The sequence below is a fragment of the Equus asinus genome, chromosome 2 (genome assembly GCF_041296235.1).
Source record: "Equus asinus isolate D_3611 breed Donkey chromosome 2, EquAss-T2T_v2, whole genome shotgun sequence".
NCBI classification, from domain to species: Eukaryota; Metazoa; Chordata; class Mammalia; order Perissodactyla; family Equidae; genus Equus; species Equus asinus.
The window spans coordinates 122,346,560-122,370,863 of NC_091791.1; the positions used below are offsets into that span (position 1 = coordinate 122,346,560).

Genomic DNA, 24,304 nt, shown 5'->3' on the forward strand with positions numbered 1-24,304 from the left:
AGAAAGAAGCAGAAACAATTCTCAGGAGATTCAAGGGTTTTCTATCTGGACTTATACTCTGATCTTCCCCAGGCAGCAACAGTGGGTGGTTATAGGTAAATCAAACGTGGGTTTTCTGAGAGAAACTCTTTAAGGGACACAGACCTACAGCTATGATATAAGAGCTGCGGGCTGGCACTGCACAACTCTAGGAGCGTCATCCACAGGGGTGACAATGTGAATAGCACCCCCTGGAGTTGCAACAGACCCTTAGATGCTTCCTATCCCGTGTGGCATACTGCAGAATCAGCATCTAAGGTGTAGGTTGAGTCTGAAATATCAGATGAGTTTTCATTTTTCTGAAAAGGCAAAGGAAAAGATCCTACATCATTATCTGGTCAAGAACTCCAGCATCTCCCGAGGCTGATGTCAGAGGACCACTTGCAAGGCTGATCCTGAACAGCTCGCCTTCTTTGGTGCATAGGAAATGAAGGGAGAGCTGGATCTATTTTTCTTCTCCTATAATTCCCTAGTGCACCTTTCTCCAGAGCTTCTAACAAAAACTCATAATGCTATCCTCCATGACTGCTGTTTTAAAACGTTTGTTCTGGTGGGCATACGGGAAATATAATTAAAAACAAATCCCCTCCCAACCCAGAAAACCTCTCCACAAAGGTAGAAGAGAAAGCAAACAATTTTATTATTGAATAAGTATTAAACCAGATTGTGATGTGCATCTCAGGCAATTCACTAAGAGATCGCAAAGATAGAAAGGAATCTTACCCTTTTACAGAGCCAAGCAGATACAATCCATTACATAGGTGTTCTCAAGCTAAACAATAACTAGTCCTCAAGTAAAAAAACTTGACAGCACCATTTGTCACGCATAGCTCATCTTAAATTCACTTGGCAGCTGGGGTGGCCATCTGTGTTAACTGATTGCCTTTGTCCAAAGGAAACATAAGCTTCTCGTCTCTTTATGGCAGGAGGCAGTTCTGCAGCTCGGACGCTCCTATTCTCCCACAGGAGCTGGCAGGTCGGGCATCAGCTTCCTCAAGGTGACATTTTTAAGAGACAGTTCCCAGGTCCTTGAGAAAGATATTCCTAGGTCTTAAAGCTGGCAAAAGGCTTATTTAGCTTTAAAAAAAGATTTGCACGCATTTCAAAGGGAGACAGAGAAACAGCTTACACAATGACAAGTTTTCTAAAGTAAAGGTTCTAAGGAAAGGGAAGGAGCAAGTCTCTTTTTATTTCAACAGAAGAAGTAAGCCCCTTATTTTTAATTTGTATTTGCCCTTACACGGGCATGAAGAAACCACTGGCAAAACTTTGTTTTAAAATGGTTCTTTGAAAAAATAAATTATGAAATGCTTCTAAGGGTGGAAAAGCTACAATTTCTTAAAGCAGAATCTTGAGGGGAGATGAAAACCACTGCTCTTGGTGACGTAAAGCCACTTTATGCAAAACGGTTGGCACATTTTTAAGTAGCTTCAAAAGTCAGCAATTGTGCAACCAATAGCAGTTGCTATGGTAGCAAAAGTTAGTGTTATTCTAGTCTATTTGGTGATGAATTGTCTGGAGCTGCTGCTGGCTGCAGGAAGTCATATTTTCTGTGTGGATTTGTTAGTTTTTATACCATATTAAGGGCAGGAAGAGGCTGAGCGGACTGTGTGGAAAGCAAGCTATGAAAGCAGGGCATATACAACATGAGGTCTAAGCAGCAGTAAATCAGAAATCAGAGAAATGTTGAAAATTAGAAGCGCCTGGGTTCCTCCTTTCCAACCAATCCTTACTGAGGACCGGGCTAGGGTTGGAACGGGAGACGGCAACTTAGCGGTTGCTCTTAGTGTGGAGAACACACAGCAACTGCGTGCTGCACAGAAATTTCCTGATTGTATACGTGATCTCCTCCAACCCCTCCAATCACTCAGCAGGATATGCACCATTCCATTCATTTTACAGATGAGGAATCGAAGGCTTATGAAAATAAAGGTGACGTGTCCAAGATCATGGAGTTAGTGGCAGAGTCAGGAACAGAATCTAGCCTTTCACTCTTAAAGTGGGAAGAATTGGTAGTATTGATCTGCAAAGAAATTCAGGGAAGAAATCTGTTTACTGGAGGAGGGAGTGGTTGGTTTCAAAGTTAGAGGAGGGAATAGAATCAGTATCATTGGTGAATTTCAGTTCAGGTTATTTAGAGAGAAAGAGAGGGACAAAAAAAAGAGAGCAAGCTGACGGCACAGACGAGTGCTTCACTAGAATATAAGTCACAAGAGGGTGAGGATTGTGTCTGCTTCCTTTACCATTGTATCTCTAGGCCTTGGAATAGCACTAGGCAGACAAAAGATCCCCAATAAAAAGTTGTTGAATGATTCTTGAATGAATTCTTGCAACAACACAAAGCTGAGAGAAGAGCACAGGGGGAGTTTAACCAAGTAGATTTAGGGTCTGAGTAAAGATGAAAATAACACAGTATCAAGAACTGTGACAAGTCTAAGATATCCTACTTACAAGCTACCAAGTTAGCCTGTCACAGTTTCAAGGATGCTGGCAGAAAACAGAAGACTCCTGGGTCAGAGACAAAGGACTTTGTGACTCTTAGTGATAGCAATGCCAGAATATCAGCATTTTCTTTTTTTTTTTTTTTTTGTCTCACAGAGTGACATAAAGAGGTGTAGGTGACACTTGCATTTCAGGAGAAGAACCCTGAATTAGGGAACCTGAATCTTTTTTAATTGGCAGTAAACATGCCCGCCCTTCGCTTCAGAGGGAGACACTATCTCTATCTCCCAGGGCCATTCACTATGTAGACACAAAAAATCCATAATCAATCTATAAATCAAAATTGGAGTGAGTTTATCATGGGCCAGATCTGAGGACTAGCCCAGGGTCTTCCTTCCCCAAAGGAGGAAGGGCACCAAAGAAATGGGGTGTACAGAGTGGTTATATACCTTCTTGGAACAAAGAGCATACATCACATATGATAGGAATGTCCCTTTTACGATTGTCATGAGATACTTAGCTGGCACAGCACGTTGGTGGTCACAAGGGGAGCACAGCAGGTCAGTCATTAATCCTTAGTTTAGGAAAAGATGCTTATCCTTAAAGAAATGCCAATATGGGGGGAAGTTACATCCCTATCTTTAAGGGTATCACTCTTATTTTGGGGACATAGTATGTTTAAAGCAGACATACAACAATGCATGCTCAACAGGGCACATCAGGCCCTTTTGGAGAAACAAGGTCAGGCCAAATTAATTTTAACCCAAATGCCTTTCTCGTATACTCCAATATATCCTTTGCTTGTCATTTATTTATCGTTCCCCCCTCCCCTTTGATCTATAATCTTTCAATAGAAAGCACTGATGATCAAAATATTGTCCCTTGGTGCCAGGGTGGTTACTGTCTGCCTTGGGTCCATCATGTCCCTCATTGCTTTTATCTCATTTATTTTCCCAGTTGTCCACATTAGGGGGAAGTAGTCAGACAAGCATAGAGGTATACATTAACAGAGGAAGCATTTCATAGATTATATAATTTTTCAATTAATTTTAGGTTGTTGCATAAACATTGTACATGTGCTTTTACCTGATTCCTTATGTTCACATTGTTTACAATTATAAAAGATTCATTTAAGACATTCACTTGCTTTTTCATGTGCTTTAGCAGAGAGGACACACTGGAAGATTTACCACATATAAAAGCACAGCATTCAGTTTGAATAATTATATATGTACCACCTTGGGATGCAGTTAAAATATCTAACGCCATTCTATTTTGAAGGACAGTCTTTCCCATTCAAGACATTTTAGTATTTAATAACACTATTCTTTCTTGACTACCATTAAGGGCTTGTTGAGTAAATTTAGTCAGGACTTCTATATGTGATATGACATCCTCTAGCCCCAAGAAGCAACAAATATAGCCATAGGTGGCCATACCAGTGGAACACTGAATGAGCCCATCTGGCCTTAAAGAGAAGAAGATTGGCAACTGGTGTTAGCTCAGTGTGAATCCTTCCTTGCATCCAAGGGAAGCTCCAGGTGCAGTGTTTTAGCCATCCAGGCAGTAGCCAAGGCTAGAGATTTGTTCCACATGACCACCAAGTTCCATTAGGAGCCACCCAATAAATGCTTGGCCTTTGAGACCAGTCTGTTCCAAATCAATCACTTTCTTTAAGTATGATAGTATTCTGAAAACCTTAAATGGAACATTATAAAATAGGTATACAGTTTAAGCATTACAAAGATTTAAATGAGGAGCTACAAGGTTGAGAATACAGACCTGGTCTGGAGTCTTGGGACAGCTGTCTACAACAGATGCCGTCTTCTTCTCATCCTGTTTTGGAGATATTTGCATTGATCAGTTCAAGTCAGGTATCAAAAATAGGAACTGAAACCCACTCAGGTGGAGAAGCCTTTTTTAAATGAAAAATGTGAATGCCTTTTGATTCTGTAGTGCATGAATTGGTTAAAAGTACTTGGTATGGTCCTTTCCAACAGGGCTGCAGAGAGTCTTTTATTTGATGCCTCTTCTGATAAATTCTCCAGGTGAGTCCATGAACCTCAAGGTCTTCATCTTCCAGGAGCTCTCTGTGAAAAGAATCAGCTACCAACCTCTCATTTCTTTTAAGTGTCTCAATGACATTTGACAATAATTAAGATATCTCAGGGGGCAGGCCCAGTGACATAATGGTTAAGTTCACACACTCCAATTTGGTGGCCTAGGGTTCAAGGGTTCAGACCCCAGGTGCAGACCTACACACTACTCATCAAGCCATGCTATGGTGGCATCCCACATATAAAACAGAGGAAGATTGGCACAGATGTTAGCTCAATGATAATCCTCCTCAAGCAAACAAAAGAGGAAAATTGGTAACAGATGTTAGCTCAGGGCCAATCTTCCTCACCAAAAATAAATAAATAAAAACAATTAAGACATCTCCTTTAAGCAAAGTTGGTTCATACATTCCTTTATCTAATTGCATAAGCCATCCAGTTATTATCTCAAGAGGAGACAGCCGATGTTTACCAAAGGGTAAGGTATAAGATTGAGGAGCACTAGCAGAAGAGCTCTTGGCCATGAGAGATCAAACGCTTCTGAAAGCTTTGCCAACCGAGTGTTGACTGTGCTGTTAGTTAAAATGTTGTATTACTGGCCAAATGTCACAAATAGATTTAATTATTTGTCCAGCGAAATGAGTTCCCAGGTTGCTGTATAACTCAGTAGGAATTCCTCAAACAGGAATTATCCTTTCCAATAATAATTTACCTAAAGCCATCACTCTTCTGTAAGTAAAGGCCTCAACCCAATGTGAGAACATACAGATCATTACCAAGGTACATTTATCCTTGAGATGGCGGCATTTGAACAAAGTCCAATTGCAAAGAGGAAAGTGGCCTTGTGATTCATGAAATAGTTTTCCTAGATTATGTTTTGGTCATATAGCACAATGAGTATAGGTTTTATGAGGTACTGTAGGAGAAAGTATCTAAAAGTATTGTTTTCCCCCTTTTGTTGCCACCTTTGTTTCTCTTCTTCTTTAGTGATTTCTTGAGCCTATAGAAGGAAATCTTTTACTCGGTTAGCAGAGTTAACAGAAAGTAGCAGGCATTCTCGAGGGTAGACAGCATATCCAGCCTGATAACATCCTTGCTTATCATTTAAGTAAGACCCACATGTAAACCAAATTAGATAATAGAATGCAATGATGTTGGAAGCAAGGTAGCAGGGTTAAGAGAGTGAATAATATTTATCTATACACTATAACCTAAGAAGGTTTATCATCATTCACTTGACAATGCTTCCCATGCAATTTAGCACCAAACAAGCCTAATTAGTATCTCCCTTCTTTATAGAAGAGAAAACAAATTTCTTTGAGAAGTCCCAGGGGCCCTATGAAAATTCTCCGAGAAAGCTTTTTTTTTTTTAAGTCCAAAGAAAGACTTCATTTAGGATATGAATTTTGGGGATCCTGTCAAAAATATCAAAAGGTTTTAAAACACTTGGTCAAACAAGATCAAGGGGTTGCTGATCTTGTCACTGTGAAACAAGGGACACTGTGAAACAATGCTTAGTTATCCATTCAACCAAAGTAAGACTCACTCAAAAGTAAAGAAAATCTTCTATAATCTCTTCATCAAAAGCAGGCTAAAAGTCCAGGAAAATTATCCTTTTTAAGAGAAAGAGAAAACCAAATTCTAATTTGTGTACCAGCTTACTTCTGATATTAAAACTCATTTACTTAATTAGATTTACTTCAATCTTAGCCAACTTGACCATCCATAAAATTCTTTTTTAGAGTTTGTTTTCAACAAACCTTTTATAACTTTCTTTTCACATTCAGAATTTGCCTTATGCCTTTCCTTTTTTTTTTCCCTCCTGGTACTCTGAGGCAAATTTATCTTTCTTAAAAAAACAAACAAAAATATTTCCATTCTTTATACCTTCCTTACCCAAAACATACATCTTTCCTTGAATTCAAAGATGTTTTCCTTATCAATTTTTAGTAGCTTTAATCACATACATTAATTTGAATTTTAACCCTTATTTATACACCTTAATTTTTAGTGAAAACTAAGAAATAAGCAATAGTAAACTTTCTTTTACATTAGCATTTTGTGGCTTGGCAAATTTATAAATACCTTTTGTAACTTCTAGAAACATGTTACTTCACAGTAACTTTAATAAAATACAAGACATGCTTTCTAATAGACCCAAACACCTTTTAGTTTCTCTGGAATAAGAAGCCAAAAGCAGATAAACTTACACATGTTTAGTAATAAGGTTTCAGTATTTTATCTTATTTGAAAATGACCTAGATATTCAATGAATTTTTATCATTTAACTTCACCTAGCAAAACTTCAAAGTTTCAAGTTACCAGAGAGATTTTGGAAGTTACCTTTAATATACATGCCATAACACACAATTATTCTAAAAAGTTCACCCAACATTTTTATTTTTTTTCACATCAGTTTAGTTTACTCATTCCCAATAATTACTTAGATTGCCTACAAAACTTCATGAGACATTAGGCAAAATTAGCCATTATTTCAAGTTATTATTTTTACTAACCAGTTTTGCAATAGAGATAGCATCAGTTTATTTTACCAATAAATGTAGAATAAAGCCTGCATCATACCCAAACACTGACTACTCTGAGGGCATGCCTATTTCAATCAAACCAACAAATTTAAACAAGCTTTCATTACCAAAGATTATTTCATATCACATTAACTTGAAAGACATTTGGGTTAGCTGCATTTAGAAATAATTTATGTAAGCACTTACTTTAAGCCAATTAAATAGAGCTCTTTAGAAACCATACCATCTGGAGATAAAAATATCACACATACATAACATACATATAGACACACATACGTAGAGACTCCACAGCTATTATTTTAAAATTACTACCATAAATCAGGTACACTAATAGGAAGCTCCCTAGCTATCAATCCAAATTTTGTTTTAAGCTTTTTTTTACTAACATTTTTACAGAAGACACTCAAGATGCTAGATTTGGGGCATGGGTGCTCTTATGGCCATTTTTCTGACTTTTTTCTTCAGTTTTAGGAATTGGTGACGAGCTAGATAACAGTTCCCAGAGAGGTGAGGTCGTAATCCTGTCTGAGATAAAGGAGCTGGGTGGAATCTGAGCCGCCTCCAGAGCTGCTTTTTCAGTCTTACATGAGATTGTAAGTTGAGGACAGTTGCTCTACCTGGCCAACCGCATCACCCTAATTTGCTTTTTTCTCCCCTGGGTGCTTAGTTTTATTTTAATTTAGGGAAGAAGGCCTAAAAAATTCCTATCAGGCTCTGAATATCAGCTTTCAGTTTGGCCAAATTCCTGGTCCTAAAGTTGCTAAATCCTTTCAAATACTTTGCCAGGTTTCAGCCAGGACAAACAGTACCTACCTGGTGGGACTGAACAGTTCCAGTAATCTTTAAAATATCACTTTCCCAGAAAATCTCTCAGAGTCTCATTAACTCAGAGAGTAGATTATAGCGGTGTCTGTAAAGTCATGGTCTATATTTTCCTTTAGGTAACTTTCCTTTATAATTTCATTTTTATTAGCTTTTGGCAACAAATCTTTCAACAAGGTTATTTTGGAATTTTGAAGTCTTTGCTTTTAAGTGCACTTATTAAATGATCTTATCTAATTAGAACATTCCTTCTAATGGCCAATGTAATTCCCCTGAGGCTGGTGGCAGTTTGGTAAGACCCTTAACCACGAATGGAAGGCAACCCATGTTTCGTTTCTGTCTGACCATCTCTGATGGCAAAAAGGGGTTCAACCACAATTTGTCTGACCATATTTTCGGACCACCAACCTGACGATTATTAAGCCAAGACCTCAGGACAAGAAACAAGCTTGGTAAGATTTTTTTCTTTTTGTGTTGTTCTTTATAAATATTTATAGCTTCCAGAACCCTTAGTTTGAGGAATTGTGCTGGCAGTTGGCAAGCTGGACTCTTTAAAAATTTCTCTGTTATCTGGCTCTTGAAAAGGAGCCCCACAGTGGCCGCTGTAATTTTAAATTATCCCAGTCATCTTGTCAGCCATTTACAGCTATCCTTATTTCGTCAAGCACTTGGAAGCTTCAGTATGAAGCCAGCCAGGGTTCTAAGGAGAGGCTGCCCATTCAGGTTAGCCTTTAGAAGCTTGATTTCCTGCTTTTCTTTCAGTTCATTTTACTTTAAAGTCTGAAAACTTTCTAGGGACAGTTTAAGGAGCTGGTATCCCTTCTCTTCGGAGCTGAACAAGTTCAGACTCTCACTTCTCTATCAAGCAGTTCGTTCAGACTTTACAAACATGATTCTTTTCAATTTAAAGCCAAATTAAAAAGGTCAACTTGCCCCATTCACTCCAAAGTTTCCCCTAGCCTCCCCTGGCCTAGGATATCCCCCCTAGGTTCCTCTTACCTAGAGTATGTACTGGTACCCCCTTAAGCCATTTAGTCTTAAGGTTTGAAACAGCTCTTATAAACTCTGAACCATCGACTTAAAATAAGGAGGTCCGGGTTTCAGGAGAACTCACCGGGGTCACCTAAAGAATGCAGTGATCCGGGGGTGTGTTCAGTGGGCCCCTATCGGTATGACTGCTGGTTCAGTGTAGATTCCAGGTTGTCTCTGTTGGGTTTCTCTGCAATCCTGCTGCGACTACATTAAGAACTCTGCAGACATCATTGAAAAATCCAGTGTAGAACAAGGGCCTCTGCCTATAAGACATGCAGCAATGTCAAAGTCCCACAGAGAATTACCTCCCAACAATAAACTAGCACTATTTGACAATCACTGTCCCATGCACACAGCAGCTTCTTACCTCAAGCCCTGGAGACTCCCCACCCAAAGGCTTCCTCTGGCTGTGGGAACATGCTCAGCTCACTCTCAGAACAGGTCAGAAGGCAGAGGAGCGGGCACCCTGGGGATAGTCTGGACCAGTGATGAATAAGAGTTGGTAGACAAACACCCCAGCTACGTGGCCCCTCTGGTGAGACTGGGACAATTCTGAGGCATGTTCACACCATCTCCCGTTGCCCACAGTGGTGACCTGTGATTGTTAACATACACGATATGGACCCGCTTCCCTTTCCTGTCTCACCTTCTCACTTCCATGCTGGTGTTTCCTGGGATCACTCCCAAGTTAACTATGCATCCTCAAAGTCTAGTCTCAAAGTCTGCTTTGTGGGGAACCCAAACTAGGATGATTGATACAAGAAGTGCCCCAAGGGAGCAGACACTCAGGCTGAGATTCTGGAATTGGACCTCTCACTGGCCTGGTGGGAAAAAGGATCTGAATTCTGCCAGTAAGTATGGTGGTAAGAACCCATGCTATGCTCAATATCCCAGTTACTACACAGGAGGAAGGGGATGAGCAGGCTTCAGCAGTGGGTCTGGCACTTGAAAAGTAAGGGGATGATGGGAATTACAAGGATAACAACAATGACTGTTATTAACAGCCATAGAAAGAAAGCCCAGACCACTGCTGTCATGCACTCAGCAGCTCCTTACTTCCAACACCAGTGCTCCCTGCCTCGGGGTTCCTCTGGCCTTAAGACCATGCTCAGCACCCATTCAGTACAGGACATAGAGCTGAAGCCCCTGGATCAAGCCCTGGGAGTTATACCTTGCTCCTCTGGAAAGACAACTCTAAGGCATGTTCCACATGCCTCCCAGAGGTCCCCAGCAGGAATGAGGCCCAGTTTCCCACAGCGGCAACCTATTCACTAACACCCTACATTGGCTTCCTTCCTCCATCTGTCTTACTTCCCTACCTCCCTTTGGTATGTCCTGGAATCATCTCCCAAATAAACTACCCACACTCAAATCCTGGTTTCAGGGCCTGCTTTTGGTAGAATCCACTCTAAGACACCAGTATAATAACTTTCTATGCCTCCTGGTCCACAGGCATAGCTTCAAGTTCAGAGGAACTCTCACTGTGGGCCCTGATGGAACCATTCCACACTTTGAGAAACAGGACCTCTAATCCAACCAAATCAAAGTTTACAGGGAAGGAAGCACAGCCTTCTTAAGTGTGTCACTGGAGCGATAGAGAGAGCAACTATTCCTCCTTCCCCTCTCCTCCGCTCCCCAGACCTGCGCATTTTAGCTACTGGCAACACAGCTCTACCAATTGCTTATCCATTCAGTGTGCATATTGCATCCTGGACTTCAGCACACCAACCCTGCAGGTCATTCCACTATTATGTTAGGCTGGTTCCTTCCAGCTAATGGGATGTATGGGAAGGCCAGTGGAAGCCATTGCGTGTGCCATTATCAGTACTTTATCCATAAAATTGGTCCCTCATGTTGAGGCCACTTTATTCAGAATACCATGTCATTTCTGTCAGTCCACATATGGGAGTGCTGGCAGCCACACTGTAGACAGAGAAGGCAAACCCATATCTGCAGTAGATAAAAATCTAAGAAGAACAAATTGCTGCCCCATTAGGAGAGGAAGGGGTCTGATGTAATCAAGCTGTTACCATTGGCTGGCAGCCTTCCTCAGACAATGATGCCTTATGTAGGGCTCAACATCACTCTCACTTTTATTCTCACTGATCTATGACAATTCTTAATATACAAATGCTATTAATAATTTGCCATATATGCAATAATATTTTCCCCAGTTTTATTTTGCCTTTAAGTTTTATTTTTGATGAGTTTGTAGATATAGAAGTGTCTGATTTGGGGTTTGGGTAGATCTATCAATACTTTCCTTTAGGTTTTTGCCTTTGTTGCTGTGCTTAGAAAGCTTTCCTCATTCTGAGGTTATATAAATTTTCACCAGTATTCTCTAGTCTACTGATGACTTCTTTTTCCTTCTTCCTTTTTGAACATTTAGATGTTTCATCTATTTGGCATTAGATAGGGATCTAATTTTGCCCCCAAATGATTAACCAGCACTTCTAACATTGTAAATTGTATCACCCAATCTTTCATCACTGTCAGTCCACATATGGGAGTTTGAGATGCTGTCATCTCCACATGCTAAATTCTTCTAGATTCTTGGTCTGTGTTGAGATTTTCTCTTCCATTCCACTCATCTACCAATTCATACACCATAATAAACTGTTTCAGTTGTCACAGCTTAAGGCACTTCAGTATCTGGTAGGAAAGCTCCCCTTCTTTATTAACAATCCCTAAAATTTTCCTCGCTATTTTGCATATCTTTTTAAAAGGAGGCTTCAGTAAGAATTGGTGAGAACTACTCTGAAGCATCAGAGATAGAGGAAAGAGGGAGAGGTTTCAAGGTTCCAGGATTAGTGGGAAGGACATGAGGGCTAAGGCCTGAGGAAATTGTGATCCAAGCCACACACGGCTTGCCTCAGTCCAAAAGAGAAGATCCGGTTGTGGTGGGGGTTTAGCCAGCCCTAGGTGAACTGCCCTCTGATGGAGAGTGAAGGTCTTCACTTGCACATTGAGAGGCAGAAGGGTTCGCCAAGCCATAGGTCAGGTTATGCACTGTCCCAGCAGTTGTAGAAGGCTCAGGAACCTCCGGGAAAACTATTTTTGCCTAAGTCTATAACTACAGGAGTCAGGAAGGCAACATGTCAAAATAGAAGCTACAGAAGGGTTTGTTTGGAGAGAAGGATTCAAAATATGAAAGCTTTTCATAGATTTCCCATTGGAATCCTTTGAGAGAGCTGGGGCTAGGTTGTAAAAGAAACAGAGACCCACTAAATTTAAGGGAATAGATTGCCCACCCACTGAGGTGACCAGAGAGTGGCCACCAACTCACAAGGAAGCAGGTCTCCAGAGCAGGCTGTGTGGGAACTGCCACTAAATGGTGAGCTGCCACATCTGAACGGGAATATGGACCAAAAATGTCAGGGCTTGGAAAAGAATGAAAGAGTACATCGAAAACTCTGTCCTCTGAGTTTGTTGGACAGTTTGACAGGTTAGAGATACACTGTAAGAGCTGTAACTTCCCACAGGGAAAGAGGGCAGGTTGAGAGCCATCCTATGTCTGTAGATGTGTCTGATGTTTTTCCCTTTCAAGTGGGAGTTAAAATTGCAAAGAGAGCGAAGAATGCTGTTGCTGCAGAAGCAGGCTGTGCAAGAACAGAGACCATGTGCTGGCGAACAAGGGCCTGTCTGATCCATGTGCTCAGTGATTTAGGAGTCCCTCTGAAACATCGTAATATTGCTCAGCTGGAAAAATGCAGTCACCGTACAAACCTTGGGAGGTTCTACTGGGAGTGTGTGTTTGTTTTAAATGAATACAACAGATTTGATTTTTTTTAATGTTCTTTTTCCTCATGAGGTATATACCGATTAGGAAATAATTTGTTTCTAAAATGATTCTCTGTGTTTTCAAAGTCACGATGTTAACTGAACTTTTTGAACATTTTCATTATGAAAATAAAGAGAGAATGTGAGAAATCTAAATTCAGCTTTATAAATCTGTGTGTTTACTGGATTTTTTTTTTTTTTTTGGCATCACATTTAAAGGCATTTGGATATGCACTGTGGTTTGTGAATAAAATGGGTGAACATTTGTTTTATCAGCTCTGTAAGGTGACATGAACAAAGACGTTTAATACTGTATTGTTTAAAGTGGCAGGAATTGGAGGCTGTCTGGGTGTTCGTCCGCAGCAGAATGAACAGGTGGAGCTGGAAGATGCACATCAGAGTGTTCCATAGCAGTCAGAAGCGCCAGGTTAGATTTTCATACAGCTCCGTAAGAAGATCTTAGAAACACAATGTTGAGTGAAAAAAAGCAATAAACAATTGGATTTATAACATAACACCAATAACAGCAATTAAAAATACATATCCACAAAACAACAATGCACATTTACAAGAACACATACATACAAAATAATACACATTAAGCACATTAGACGGCCTCCTGTGGGGAGGAGGGTAATGAGAGTGCGGAATGTGGAGAAAAAGAGAATAAAAGAAAAAAGACTAGTCTACAATAGTTTTTCAATTTCTTTTCCTTTTATGTCCACTTCATATTTAAATTGTGGTTTTTTTCCTCCTCTAAATCAGGAAAAAAGCCTACCACCCACAATATTCTAGGAAGAGAGATGAATATTCACCATCTAACTTTTGAAATTGAAATTTATTTTGTGATTCAAGAAGAAGATGGTGGGAATAAATAACAGCTAGGGAATCTGATCCATAAAATTTGGAAAACAAATTAGGTTTTATTAATAAAATTTGAACTGGGTATATTCATCAGTTTTGGGTATTTATTTACTTGGTGATCTTAAATTTGGATGGGGAGAAATTTTAATTAGTCGTTTTGCTTATTTTTATAGGAATTAAATTTTTTCCCTGTGGTTTGGGTAGGCACTCACCACTGGATGCAAAACCCATTGCTCAGATAGGGCCATTTTCATTCGGTAATGATTTCTGCACACAAACAGCAATGGAACTCCCTGACACACACTACAGAAGGATCCATCTCTAACACTGTTTTCTGCTTCTGTTGTTACGTGGCCCTGGGATTGCAGCTGCCTCTGTGCCTTTTCTGATCTGGTCCTCAACAGCCTAGACAAGACTGTCAGCAGCACCTGGGTCCAGCAGAGCCTCCTGCTGCGGCAGAACTTCCAGCTCAGACGGGTTGGCAGAGGGATCTTGAGCTGGCCCATTACTCAGGGTTCCCTGTGCCTGCCTAGGCAGGGCCCACAGAGTTGGGCATTCCATTTCTCCTCTTGGGTGAGAAGTCAGAACACCACAGTGAGACAACACACTCACCACCCTCCTTGCTGAGGCATCCAGTGATAGTGATGGGAAGTTCTGCTGGGCAGCTCCTTCGGACATGCTGCTGGAAGGCCCATGGGGCCTTTCAGCAGGAGAATGCCCTTCCACAGGAGAGGCACTTACCTCTCTGCCACTCCTATCAAGCCCAGAAGCAGAGAGGTAGCACTCATTGTCCTAATGCCCCACTTCCTCAAACTGGTTAGTGAGTGTCTTTTGGTAAGCACCCTCTCAACTTACAGAGGAAGGGGGTGCAGTGTCAATAAGCTTAGGGAGCAGTAACTGCAAAGATGCTCATGACATAAGGGCATGCAAGGCCTAGAGTGCTATTTCAGTTATCTGTTGCTGAGTAACTGCTCAAAACTTAGTGGCTTAAAACAAGAACCAGTTTGTTTGCTGGAGATTCTGAGGGTCAGGAATTCAGACAGAGCATAGATGGGTGGTTCTTCTGCTCATACACTGTCCCTCCACTGCATTCAGCTGGTGACTAGGCTGAGTGGGAAGGTCCGAGAAGCCTTCACTCACCTGTGCAATGGCTCAGTGCTCCTCCAGTGGCTTACCTCTCTCTTCATGTGTGGTTTTCTTCATACGATCTCTCTCTCCAGCAAGATGGCTTCGACTTCCTTATAGCACAGCAGCTGGGTTGCAAGAGGAAAACCCCCGATGTACAAGCACTTATCAAGCCTCTGCTTGCATCATGTTTGCTAATGTCCCATTGGCTAAAACAAGTCACATAGCTGAGCTCAGAGTCAACGCGGGAGGGCTCTACACCAGGATATGAACACTGGGAGGCATGGTTCTTTGGCAGCCACGAAAGTAACAGTCCACCACAAGTTCTAATTATAGTTCTTGCAGCCAGAAGAACCTGTTGGGTTAGGACAAGCAGGGACAGCCTACAGATCCAAGCAGAGGGAACCACTTGTTGCCCTGGAAAAGTCTGGAGTTTTACTGCTGCTAAAGAGCCTGGCCAGGTTGTTGCATGTAACTTCACGGTAAACAGCAGTAGGGCTTCTCCAGCCCAGGGACCATGACAGAAAGAAGACTCCAGAACTGGGAGTGAATGAAGGTGTCCTGAACAAGGCCAAAAAGGAAAGTCAGATCAAGGGTGAGTTCCATGAGTCTGGGAGGGGACCCATGCACCAGCGTGGGAAGTGAGAGGATGAACACCCCAGCTTCCTAGCCCCTCAGAGGTGTTCCACATCACCTCCCAGAAGTCTCCAGCAAGACTGGGTTCCACAAGGTAAGCTGCTCATTTAGTTTCCATCCCTTTGCTGTCACACTTCTCCACTCCCCTATCAGGGCTTTTTGGGATCACCTCCCAAATAAGCCACTGACACTCGAATTGGTCCTCAAGGTCTGCTTCTGAGGAAACCCAGCTCAAGACCCTCAGGGCTGTGGACCACTAGATGATCTCAAGAGTCATTTCCAGCTTAAAAACTCCATGATCTGATCAGTGATGCTGAAGTGTGGACCCGGCATTAAACAGCCATAGGCTTGATCCCAGCTCTGCCGCTCACCAGTTCTGTATGTAGACCTTTTGTTTCCCAAGATGGCCACCAACGACCCTTCTCATCCCTGTGTGCATGGCCTGCTCCTCTCACCAAGAGATAGAGTCTGTTGCTCCTCCCCTTGATTCTGGGCTGGCCTGATGCCTTGCTTTGACCAGGAGGAAAAAAAGAGATATTTTAGAACTCCTGAGCCCAGACCTTAAAACTCTTGTAGCATCCACTCCCTCGCCCATTTGGAAGCCAGCCACCACGTAAAAAGCCCTGCCACCCTCCTGGAGATACCTCCGTGGAGAAAGAATGGCTCAGCCAGTCCCCAGCTGTTCCAGCCATCCTGGCTGAGGGTGGGTGGGGCTGGGGGCTTTTGCGACGTCCAGGTGGGAAGAAGATACAGATAACTCCTCTGTATTTCTCTGAATAAAACGCAGGGCCTTTCTTTTGTTGCTTGGGCAAAGAGCTGCCTTGTGCCATCTGAGGAGTTTACAATCGTAAATGGCAAGGCTGTGCGCGGTATGGGTATTTGCGTGTGTGGTGTGTGGGCAGAGTGTGTGAAACAGGCTGCGCAGTCTCCCGCGACCTCACAGCCTCCCTCCTACAGCCCCGCACTCAGCCACACCTGCCCCCTCGATGCCCTGTCTGCTAAATCATCAAGCCTCCAGAACGGCTGGGCCCTCACTCTGTCAGCGTCTAACGCAACACTTGAGGCCAGCCGACGAAGCCTTTCCTCCCACGCCCTTTGGAACCGTCTAGTGTGTTAGCCTCTTCGATAACACTCTTGGTTCTCCTGGAGGATGCCCTTCCCTGGCATTCCGGGGCGGGGGGACGCTGCTCATCCTTGTGCGCGTGCACACACACACCCATCTCAAGGTACCGACGTTGGGATACAGCCTTCCACTGATAAGCATCATCTCCTCCGCCACACCACCAGCTGTAGGGCAGGGTAACCGCACCCGCTGCTCCAGAGGGTGGACCCTGATTAGTCTAAGCCAATCATCGGTCTCTTGCCAGTGATTGGTGCAGGAGTCAGCATGTGACCCAATTCTGGCCAACGAGATGTGAGGAGAGGTCTGCTCAGGGACTTCTGGGAAAGGATTCCTCGCTTCTAGGAAGGAGACTACGGAAAGAGTGCCTGTTTTCTGCCGTTGAGCACTGATGGGCCTGAGTGTAATTCCTGGAACTGCTCCGACCATCTTGCAATCGTGAGGGTCAACAGTGTTTCGATGAAGTTGAGGCAGTGCAATGGAAGGAACCTCGATGATGTTACTGTATTATTGAGCCCTATTACACTGAAAAATCTCCTTCCTCTGGACTTCCTATCAAGTGAAATAATAGAGGCGTTATTATTTGTCATCTATAATCAAGATATCCTAGCTGAGGCAGCCCTGCGCTTCTCCCACCCCCTGGGGACTCCTCCCCTATGTAAGGCTCCTGTGTGGCTCCAGACGGTGGGAGGCCACCAGGGTGTCCTACTGCCAGGACCTGCCTGCCAGATTGAATACCCTGGTACCACCACAAAACATATGTGACCTTGACCCTGATGTCACCCTACAGCCAGAACTGATGATGGCCACCAGTGCCTGTCCTCCAGAACCCTTTGCATGGTATTATCCAGTATTTCTGTCCAGCCTCACATCCAGACCTGCTTCACTGGGCTTCCTCTGCTTCAGGTACACTGTTAATCGATTCACTTAACAAACCTTTCTCCCACACTTGACATGTGCCTAGCACTTTGTGAGGAGAGAGGACACACAGGTGAGGCAGGGGCAGCCTCTGCCCTCAGGGAGCTCAGGGTCTGGTGAGAGACTAGGGTGTACCTGACTACGGTATGAGGTGCCAGGTGCTTTGAGAGATGTACATGTGCATGTCAGAGACTTAAGGGGATGGACTCGGGGAAGCAAAGGAAGGTATCACAGAAAAGTTGACATTGGACCTCTTTGGATGGATGAGTCAGGTGGATGGGAGAAGGACATGAGTACATTCTTGGCAGCCTCTTTTCCTCAACCCAACCATGCAGTTCCAGATCTCTGTGCCTTTGCATAAGCTGTTCCCCCTGCCTGGAATGCCTTTCCTTTACTTGTTGGCCTGGAAACTCCTCCGAGGCCCCAAGTCATAGAGTATGTCCTCTGAGAAGACTCATGACTCCTGAGTCAGGGTCGTGTGCTCCCCTCTCTGTCGCCACAGCTTTGCACTCATTTCCTTGTAAGAATTTGTTCTTACTTTATTTGCCTATCTGTTCCCTTCAGCAGACTGTCAGGAAAGAGGCAGAACTCACTCACCTTTATATACCCAGCACCTGCCCAGTGACTGGTGCACGCTAGACACCTGATAAATGTTGCCTTCTCCCCAAGCCCCTTGTCCCCTCCCAGCCATGTTTTACAAAGGGTTGAGGAGGCTCTGATATGGTTGAGGGAAGCAATGACTGACAACAGGAAGTCCTGTCTGCTGGGCAGGCCCTATAGGAAGGGGTCCAAATACCAAGGCAAGTGGGACAGTCCCAAGACTCAGAGACTTTTCCATTCAGGACCTTTCCATGTACCGTGGTGCAGGTTGTTTACTGCACAAAGACACTCAACTAAGGGGGCAAGAGGGGAATGAAACCAAACAACTCTCCATTTGCCAAACCTTTTGCCTTTGCCCAGTGCTGCATCTACCCACAGGGGCACCTTTTCTTAATTTGCACAGAAGCTCTATGCAGACCAACCATAGCCCTTGTCCACTCACAGCAGAATGCTCACCTGTCACAGGGCTCCCCCAGCAGCCCCAAGCCCCAAGGGTACCAGGGCCTCACCTGAGGGCTCTCGCTGAAGGACAGTCCTGGTGAAGAGAAAGCATCAGTTGCCATAGCTCTGTTGCACTGTTTACACTGTTCTGGCTTCTGGGAATTACACAAAGACAATGTGTCTAGCCTGCAGTGTCATCATATTTGCTTTAAATCATGACGGAAAGTCTGATTCTTACTGTAAATTATAAACATCAGTTACATGGGTCAGTGCGAACAGGGTCCACTGAGGAAGGTGAAATCAGATAAGAAGTCAGCACACACATCTGGCAGGGGATCTGAAGGACATGGGCAGTCACTGCAGCTGCACTACAGATCTGGCCCTCAGTTTCCAGGCGCCAAAGTTCAAGGGGACTCTTGATCAGTTACCTGGTTCTCCCTTCAGTCCACCAAAGCCCCCACCAATGTTGATGGCTATCTACTCCCTGCCAGGCACTGTGCTAGGCTTGGGGGGGGGAGGGGCCAGGGGGGCAATGGTGGCAAGACAGACATGACTCTTGTCCTAATGGACCTTACGTTCTAGTGGGAAAATAGATATTTTAAAAATACCAGTAAACAGACAAATAAGTAAAATGATTAAAAATTCTAATACATTAATGAAAGTAACAAATAAAGGGTGGAGAAAGAGAATAAAGGATACAGGGAGATCTATTTATAACAGGGTGGTCAGGGAAGGCCCCTCTGAGGAACAGCAAATAAACTGAGGCCAGTAGGACAAAAAGGAGCTAATCATCAAAGGAGGCGGGGGGTGGGGGGGTGGGAATAGCATGTGCAGAGGTCCTGTGGCGGGAAAGAGGTTGGATGAAAACGCACCATTTGCTCTAAGCCATGCATTCCATGGCACTGACCCCCCTCCTCACTCTCCTTACCCTCAGTAAGCATCTGCTACCAACACTTTAAGGCATCCTGCCCTGACAGAATGTATAGAAGAAGCTTCATATCAATCTACTCATCCCAGTCCCCCTACTGCACATTCAGCAGAGCATGCCCCAGGTGCTGGACCAATTCAGATTTGAGGCAAGGGAGTCTCAATCAGCCCAGATCCCCACAGGGTGAGTTAGATGTGCAGTCACCATTCCCACCAATCTGAGTCAGGATGCAATCTTTAACCCCTGGGATCCCAATAGACCTCCTATAATAGGCTCAGAGCCCTGGGGTTCCTCTCATTAGGATAATGGAACATCTGTAAATAACACACGATGCTTGGGGGCCCCTTGTAAGTTCTCTGCATTCTTGCCCCTCAAACCATGTATTCTTGAGCCAATAACACCCAAACCAGTCATGCAAAGAAACTCATAGGAGCAGAGAAAACTAGACAGAATTTGCTCATGTCCTTCCTTCCTTCCATCAATCAGTCGTTATATGGCACCTACAACGTGTCAGGCCCTATGCATTCCATACTGAGAGGATGTGAAAAGGGTGGCCATTCAGTCTGGGCTTTTCTCCCACCCAGGCTCATCTCCCCATCTGGAGTAGCTACCATCCATCTCCTCTGGACCAATTCTGCTCCTCCTCCAAAGGGAAGCTGTCATCATCTACTCAGCAGCTGCTATGTACCCAGCATCATTCTAAGCACTGGGGTAAATCAGAGAGACGTGATCTACTGGCAGGGAGCTTCAAGTCCAGTTAGGAAGGCATCAAATGCCTCACTCTACAAAGGATTAAGTAATTCCACCAGCGATGTGGGCTGCAAAAAATAAGCACCAGGGCCTCTGAGAATATAGTGCTCAGACCACCTGGGTGGGGCAGGGAAGGCTGTGTGGAGTTTTCAGTAGGATCCAGCACACTCTGGTTTACTATTCCCATACTGGATCAATAAATAGACAATATAACAAATAGAAACAAAAAAGAGGAAAAACCCAGACCTGCATCATTAGCTTTGCTTCTCACAGCTTGCATTTTGCAAAACACAGACCCCATGCTTCAGAGCATGTCGGTGTAGAAATGACCCTGCCATTAGCAGTGGGTTCCTGGGGTCTGGTTCTGTTATCACTCCTTCCTCACTGTATCACCCCGGCTAGTCTACTATCCTCTCAGAGCCTCAGTTTCTCTATCTATAGAACAGGGCAACATCTCCCCCATGGGGTTGTTAGGAGAATCAGATGAGAGATGCTTATCACATGGTACAGTGTATGGGACCGTGGTTAATTTCTCCCACTGCTTCCTATCATTGTGACAGCTGCATGTTCCTCTCTTGTCATTAATAGCGCTCTCTTTCTGAAACTCCCAGAGCTTGTCGGCCTGATCACCCCATGGACACGCTGGTGCACACCAGTCTTTTTATGTGCGCCTCACAAAGGTACAAGATTCCTACCTGAGCTCGGATCCCCTGTCCTCTCTGTCCAATTCGATTTGACAGCGTGTTGCAAGTACCTATTTGATACTGTCGACAACCGAAATAGAAATCCTGTCTCCAGCTACCCTGGATACAGCTTGCCACTGTCATTAGAAGACCAACTTGGTGATGGCTTCACTTAGAATTCTTTCTAGTAAAGGAAGGGATCACGGAAGCTCAACATTGAGTCCCTTCATCCAGATGTGCGGCAGGAGGCATTGTAATCAACTGAGAGACAGGTGGGACGTGCCCTCACCACGCTGAAAGCTGCCTCCTAGTCATGCCTGCACTGCGCTCCAGCATATTTTGCTCAGTTCATAGAAGCTGTCATTTAAGAAAAATCTACTCTGAGCTGGGCCCTGTGCTGGGACTCCACATCCAACACTACTAATGCTCGTGACCACTTTGCAGAGGGGAGATGATTTTGTTCATTTTATGGATGAGGAAACTGAGGCTTCAGAGAGAGTTAATAATTTGTCCAAAATCACCCAACTCCAGAGTGCTGGGCTGGGATTTGAGCTCAGGTGTGCGGCTGCCCCACCCCAAGCTCTGCCCATGGCCCAACTGTCTCTCCCTCAGTCATGGGCAGTTCCCATCTCTGCCTCCTGTTTTTGGCCTCCTTGGGTCCTGGCAGGCACAGCTGATGTCCAACCCCTTTAAGACTCGTTGTTAAACAGATCCAGGAAAGGCTGTGCCAAATGTGTGCCAGGCCCTTGTGCCCATGCTGCCCCAGTCCCTGCTTTAACACCTACTTCATAGTCTGGCCTTTGCCCTGCTGAAAAATCAGAAAGAGTCTGGAACGCACAGCTGGAGTCAGCCCCAGGCTGCCTGCTAATCTCCATATGCTAATCCTACTCTCAGACCTTCCAACTGGCCTCACTTCCAATCACCCTGCCGGCATTGGGCATGACCTACTCTACCCTTTGGGCACTGGGGCTCAGGCAGCCCTTCTGACCTGATTAAAGTCCTGCACTCATGTTACCTGAAGTCCCCCTTTAGAATGCCCTGCCTTTACTGACATTTCTCTCTGCTTATATCCAGCCCCCAGGTGTAAGGCAGGAACCATGGCCTGGCAGGTGCTCTGCCATGCACACTCACCTGGACTGCTGATGCAAGAGGGGTCTTTACACCCATCCTTCCCAGCCCACACTGCACAGGAGAGACTGAGGCCCAGAGAGGGGAAACCGCACAGGGTCTCACAGATAGAGCAAAGTCTAGAACTCAGGTCAGGAGGCCACTGTGGGTTATTAGGATATGTGATTAGTATCTGGAATGGTTTACAGAAGATAGTGCTATAACAATGCAGGGCTGGGGTCCTGTGGCCAGACCAGGGCTCACCCACACAAGTTTTTCACCACTAGAAAAAGGTACCCTTTCTTTAGGCAGACTCAGCTCCTCACTAGGGCAAAGGTTCAGCAAGCAGACCAAGGGCTAGATTTCCAGTCCCACTTCCCCTTCAGCCAAGTACCTTTGTTCAGTGAAGCACCTGAACAACTGTACATAGAACACTGGAGTTATTTGCTGAAGTGTCTGCTTCTTCACCAGGACTCTGAGAGTGGGAGTCCTGTTTCATTAATCTTTATGTCTGTCCCCATCCTGGCATAAAGCCTGGCAGATAAGGGCTCACTGAAGCCTGTGGAATAAACCGATGAATGAATGAATGATTCACTCTCCCCAGCTTCACCACTACCCTTTGCATATATTCACTTAAGTGACTCTTATCTCTATACTACTCCATTTTCTTTAAGTTTTAATAATTGTTCTGCGTCTCAGTGTTGCCATCTGCAACATGAGAACACTCACTTCTGCTTGTTATCCTCCTCACAGGAGACTGAGAAGGTGGTTGGAAGCAACAGTAGTTTTCTTATCTCCTTGGAGAAAGATCAAAGCTGTTACTGAGATTTTATAGATGAGATCTCCACTGTTCTCCATGAACTCATGTGTCTGAGCCTCTGTCTCCCTGGTTATGCATTACTGGCTGGCTAACATTATTCCGGGCATTTCTTCAAGTGTCACTGGTAACTTAGAACTCACCAGTGACAAGCTGGCAGATTCACTTACAGAATGCAGCTCCTGAAAACTACTAATAATGCTGTGAAGAAACAGGAGACAGAAACCAGCAGTATTTGGTCTTCAGTTTAAGGCATAAATATCTGAAAAGGAGAAATTCCTTGGAGCCAGCCTTCCAGACAGAACCTTTAGTGCTTGGTTACATAAAGAGCGACAGAAGCCAAGAGGTCAGGACAGAGCTGCAGCATGCTGTGCCTAGGCCCCAGCAGGAGTGTGCATGGGGTGTGGGGACATCGAGAGTAGTGCTGACTTCCCTCCTTCCACTCCCAATTCACTACACTGAGCCCAGAGCACAGTGCCGGGCGCTGCAGGGAGGGATTGCACTGCGGCAGCGTTTCCCAGTGACGACATTGGTTGTGCTTTATGATACTACAGACTCATCCAAAGGAGAAAGTTGCAGAAAACGAAATAAGAGGAATCTCTCCTTTCTCCCCTCAAGACAGTCACAGGGGCTCTGCATTCTGAGGTCTGACCCAGGGGAACAATGAGAGGCTTTGATTTCATGAAGTCCAGGCTCCAGGCACAAAGAGCTGGCTTGTCCTGCATGGGCAGGGACTCTGGGATGGGCAGGAAGAAGCTCAACCCACCGAGAGACCCAGGTTTCCCAGAGACAGAGAGCAAAGATGTGATGGGAGATGTAGTGTGTGCTACTCAAAGCTAATAACCTGCCTTCAGGGCAGTGGAGATGGGTCCTGATCTGTAGTGTTTACCAATTTCTGTAGTGTAAATATTTCTACCATGGCCAATTTCAGGCTACCAGCTTGATGTCACTGAAGAGGAAGTCAGGGAAAGCGGTGCAAAGAGCCGGTTCTCACAAGACAGTACAAGCCAGCTGCAGCGGACCAGTGACGCGGAAACATGCACCCGCCTCCAGACAGCGCCTCAGGAGCGGGCAGGACCTTTTACGGGGTGATTCCTGGGTGCCTGGGACTGAAACCCTAGTTTAAGACCTTGTGAGCTGCTGCAAAAGATCTCGGAGCCTGGCTTGGCACGGAGGAAGTGGAGCCACCCTTCCTCAGAATAAACTATTTGAGCTTGAGGAAGAGGTTCCCGCAGCGGCCACGTGGGGCTGAAGAACAGGACCTTTGCTCAAGCTTCAGGACATTGCAAACCACCCTGGCTCACCCTAAGGACGGCATGCTCCAGACAATGACTCCACCGTGGTGACTGGGAGCTCAGAGCCACATTTATGAAAATAAAATACTGTGGTAGTTCTTGCATATGATCGTTGGGATGCAAATTCATGCCTGCTACAAAGAGATGACAGCCTTCTTCCGAGTTATGAGGGCTTATGCCTTCAGGTTTCTCAGTCTAGGAGGGAAAATGAAACTAGTATTCAAATATGCCCCCAAAAATGTGCTATGCACCACAATAAGGAACATCAGTATAGTAAGAAGACTATCACACAGTTACATATT

At 44.4% G+C, this 24,304-nt stretch overlaps 1 long non-coding RNA gene across 1 annotated transcript; it reads right to left on the minus strand.

Annotated features, from left to right (window-relative positions):
- Positions 1–656: 656 nt before the first annotated feature.
- On the minus strand, positions 657–14,855 carry LOC123282492 (uncharacterized). The gene is made up of 4 exons (XR_006522614.2): positions 14,723–14,855; positions 9,021–9,201; positions 4,264–4,317; positions 657–1,067 (listed from the first exon to the last, which is right to left on the minus strand). It is a non-coding gene; the product is annotated as an uncharacterized lncRNA (long non-coding RNA).
- Positions 14,856–24,304: the final 9,449 nt, after the last annotated feature.